At 45.8% G+C, this 4,848-nt stretch overlaps 1 protein-coding gene across 3 annotated transcripts in view; it reads left to right on the top strand.

Annotated features, from left to right (window-relative positions):
- TRAPPC9 (trafficking protein particle complex 9) overlaps window positions 1-4,848 on the top strand; it is a 1,079,595-nt gene that overhangs the window by 269,680 nt on the left and 805,067 nt on the right. The window lies entirely within an intron of this gene.

The raw sequence follows: 4,848 nt of genomic DNA, 5'->3' as shown, positions 1-4,848 counted from the left end.
CCCCCCCCCCTTTGCACCCAACAAATGAGTGGAAGAAGCTGGATCATTGCCTGATTGGGATATAAACTCCCTAGGGAGCAGAGGGAGGTCTTCCTTCTTAGAGTTGCCCTCTCTAGGCCAGTCAGTGATGGGGGAAGTCATTTTGAATCCTCCTTGGGGACTAAACCTGGGAAGAAATATCCCAATACGCTGATTTTTTTCATACCTGAAAGTTGAATGTGAGGAGGAAAGTGTAGGTCCCTGTACTTGTGCTACTGCTATATGAGTTAAGCAAATATTACTTCTTTTTCAGAAGAAGCATGTTTTTATTTTACAAAGTAATAATTAAGTAGCAGTATGTTCTGTCTGGTGAGTGGATACTGGGGAGTAGGGGAAGAAAATTTTAGTTGCCTCTTGTAATATATGTTAATTTAGTTAACAAAATATGTAATTCCTTTACATGTCTTTTATTTTCTTAAATGAAAGGTTACTGACTGCATTTTTTTCTTTTGAATTGCACAGGTAATTTGAATTTAAATAGTGACATTTTGATCTGGTATAATTTAAGCGGAGATATTTTGTATTCTTAGTCTGTTAATAACAGTTTTCCACAACTGTTAGTACCACATATAGGTCAGACTTTGTTTACAGACACATTAGCTTAGTGCTCATGTGTCATAGGATTTAATATTAGGATAAGACTTCCAAACATTGTTTCAAAGTATGGTATTTAGTTGCGATTCCACTAAACTTCTTCAGTGCAGTTCCTCACTGAGCACTCTTGGCTGAGACTTTCTAGTACACTGGAATGAATGTCACAGTAGGCTCTGAAGACCAGAGCAATTGGTGGATTGGAGAGGTGAATCAAAGCTATTTCAAATTAAGAATGCTTGAAATAAATTTCTGAACTGTGTGTTTGATCACAGTTACGCTTTTGCAGATGAAACCGTACTTGGACTTAAGTGGTAAAGTATGTCTTTGCCATTCCTTCAGATAGCAAGAATTGTGATAAATTTTGCTAAAACAGAGTTCTGTAATTCCAGTAACTCTTACCCACAGCTTTTAGCTCTTGTACGGCTGTCAGTGGCCAGTCGTCTTGGGCGCAAGTGATTTAATCACATCTGAGAACCTGTAAACAGGCATCTTCTCAATCCTGTCCTGAAATTTCAGTCCTTCTTGGTATATCCCCCAAGACAGAAGAGATGTCTTTTTTGGATGATCAGTAAATCAGACGTATGTTCCATACAAAAATGCTTTCATTATTGGTTTGATTATTAAAAGGTTCTTTTAATAATGTGAGGCTGCTTGAAGTCCCGAGAATAACTTTCCAACCTTTTGTTTATGGAGACCTGGTGAAATATGTTAAGCTTTCTCAAGGAGAAATGTACTAAAGTGTCAGACTCACTGTTATATGTGGCAGGTGTGTGTGTGTGTATACACACACGTGTATATTATGGCACACATGTTTTCATATTTTAAACACATGGAATGAGCAGTCCTCCAGACCAGAAAAAATGAGGTCACAGACAACCATAATGCGCATCTAGACAGAGTAGACGGGTCTGAATTCGAGGTGTATTGTGGAAGGAAGGATGTGTTGATAAAGGTAGGCAATAAAAATAGTCATAGACTCCTACCCCTGCATCAGTATGCCTGTCAGCTAGAACCTAAATAGGGCACGCGGGTTGCACATGGTGGCTTCCTTTTCACCACAGCTCTTGGGGGGCACACCCATATCTTACTTTTACCTGTGGAACTGATTTGATATTGCCACCTACATTTTGACTGGGGTTTTCTTTAAGAGAGGAGATATCAAAATGCCACGGAGTGAATGTGTCTCTTCATTTCATCTCTGTTGGTAGCTGTAAGGAAAGGATCATGTGCATAAATATGGTGAGTCTTTTTCTTAAAGCTATAAAAATAGAAATGTTGAAAATCGTAAGAGTCGTACTGTTAACAAATTTTGAGCAAGGTGTGAAGGGTGAGACAAAATTTAAACAGACCCTTGGGTCATTCCAACTGATGTGAAAAGTTCACTGATTAATGAACAAAACTGAGATTTAATTGCCAAGGATAAGCACAGTCTTACAGGACAAGTCTCTCTGCCGCAGACAGCTCTCAGCCTGCTTCTCCTTGGCTGTGGGTCTGGGGAAATCCGTCAGTGTTGAGGCAAGTGTCTTGATTAGGGTTCCCGTATTTCCAGTTCCAAAAAAGAGAACACCTGTGGGTGGGGAGGGAGCATATGATTGGAGGGGGAGCAGTGATATGCCTGTGACCTGGCCCTGCCCCTTACTCCCAAGCCACAGGCCCCCCAGCCCTGCTGCTGCCCGTGACTCCTGCCCCACAGACCATGCTGGTACCCCTCACTCCCAACCTGAAGCCCCCCCCCCATCCCTGCTATGATACGTCTCACTCCCAGCCTGCAGCCCCCTGGCCCCACCTGTGCCCCGGGCTCCCAGCCCACAGTCCCCTGTCCCTCTGGTGTGCCTCAGTGTCAAGCCACAGCCCCCACCCCTAGCCCTGCCCATGACCCTCTCTCCTGACCTGCAGCCCTTTGCAGGTACCCCTCACTCCTGACCTGCAGCCCCCTGCAACCCACACAGCCTCCTGCTGCCCCTAAAGATCTGCCCCCACCCTCTTCCACTGCTGGAGGGACAGGCACCTCCCCTGCCCTGCTGCAGCCCCAGTGCAGGCAGGCACAGGCCCACACCCATCCCACCCTGCCCCGCCCCCCACAGCCTTACTTACCTGCACCTGCTGGGGCCATGCACAGAGCATGGGCTGCCCCTGCCCTCCAGTCACCCTTCCCTTTCTCCCCCCGGCTCCAGGCAGCTCCTTGCTGGGGCAAGCTGGGAAGTGATGGGAAAGTAGGGGCAGAGCAAAATCCTGGACACTTGCTGACCATTTTAAAAAGGCTGCCTGGGTGGAGATGGGATTACCCAAAAAAAGGATGTGTCTGGGAAAACCTGGACCTATGGTAACCCTAGACTTGATAGGCACAGCAGTCCCACAGATGTTGTCTGAAGAGTTACCCTTCCCTAGTTTCTTCCACTCACATTCGTAATTTAGAATGGCTGGTAAACACGATCTTAATATTTTAATCAAAGATTCCTCATTGGCTTTGTTTAAATGTCTTTGGTTCACTGAAGCCTTCAGAGCTGGATCAGACTACATTTTTTTGTGGATAAGAAAGGTGGATCTTTTGGGGGATCCATTAGCAGCAGGATACTTTCTTTTTTTCTTTTTTTATCCACGTCTCTCTCGCTGTCTCTGTGTCTGTTGCGCGTGCGCGCTCTCTCTCTCGCGCGCTCTCTCTCTTGCACTCTCACAATTTATCTAAACTTTCTAAGAACACTCCATACAGCTAGCATTACTGGTAGTTATGCAGAAAAACTCTGCACAGTGAGTTTTGAATGTTAACTTTACACTAATCATTTGAAGCTTCCTGCCCTCTTGACTTTTGAAAATCTTTTAAAATGGTAATATTTCCTAAATGTTCTAGTGATGTATGCATAATGTATGGTTTTGAATTGTAGTTAGGTTTTTAATTCTATTGAAATGATTGGGAATTTTGTCTTTCCTTACAATAAGATGTATGAGTTTCTTTGCAGAAAAAAGTAACATGCTCGCATAACTTGATTTCTTTGTATTAATTTGTTTATATATGGGTGCGTCTACGTGTGCAATTAATGTGCTTGAATTCTCTGTTTAGAAAATTCAGGCGCATTAAACTGCACTCCAGCATGCATCCGAGCATGCGTCCATTGGGAGCAGTTTAGACTAGGACTGCTTCTGCCCTGTTCTGCCCTCTGGGCTCCCCCAGGTGCCAGCCATGTGCTGGCAGGGGGCACAGGGCTAGCCCCGATGTCTGTGGGTTGAGGGAGAGCTGTCAGGATGGGTCCCAATCTCCATGTGGCTGGCAGGCAGGTGCTGAGAAGTTAGGACAGCTCTCCAAACCATGTGGACATCGGGATGGGTCCCAATCTCCCTGTGACCGGCAGGCAGCTTCCTGCCGAGCTGCAATAGCTTTCCGTACCCCTTGTGGTCCCCTGATGCCTAGGCTGACTGGGAGCAACTTGCTCCCAGTCGGCTTCTACACATGTGCTTCAGCACATTAAAGTGCTGATTTGGATTAATCTACTGTGTAGTACTTGCTGTGCATGTGTAGATGGTGATGCTTCACTGCACATTAGATTAATGCACAGTAAAGTGTCTTGTATAGACGCAACCCCTGCTGGCTAATGGCAGCCAGTAGTAGAGTAACAAGATGAGAATTTTCTTCTGGAAATGTATACATCTCGTTCAGTATTGAGAAGACCACTGCAGTCCACAATTTTAGGTTTTCATTTTGCAATTTTATTACTTTACAAGTGTTCATATTTTGAAATTGCCACCATACTCGCACATTTTATTATGTGCAGCCTGTAGAAAACATCACACCATAATTTTGTGTTTTTTGTTAAAATTGTTATGAAAAAGAATTCCTTAGAAGTTCTGCTGGAGCTGGTGTGTCAGACTCTCCCCGAGCCAGATCCATTGAGCCGGTGGCAGCTGTGGTGGGTCTGGTGGTAGTACTGGGGGTCAGTAGTTGGCAGGGCAGTTCTGCATGGGCCTCTCTTTCTACCTTGCTTGCCACCCCACTTGCTGCTAAGAGCAGAGCCAACACTAGGGGGGTGCAGGGCCCAGGGCAGACCAGCCTGTGCGGTGCCCCTTTAACACTGTGTGGGGCCATGGGGACCCCTCGCAAGGGCAGGGCATGGCAGTGCCATAGCAATGAAATTTGGTGCCCGGGGCCAAGCAGATCCCACTCTTCAGTGGACAAGAAGTTGGCGGTGCATGGCGGGGGTTGGGGTGGAGGGGGTGGGGGTG

Source organism: Gavialis gangeticus, unplaced genomic scaffold, assembly GCF_001723915.1.
Source record: "Gavialis gangeticus isolate Ggan-Ray unplaced genomic scaffold, GavGan_comp1, whole genome shotgun sequence".
Classification (NCBI taxonomy): Eukaryota; Metazoa; Chordata; order Crocodylia; family Gavialidae; genus Gavialis; species Gavialis gangeticus.
The sequence above is the reverse complement of the archived record's forward strand: the minus strand, read 5'-3'. Positions and strand labels throughout refer to the sequence as shown.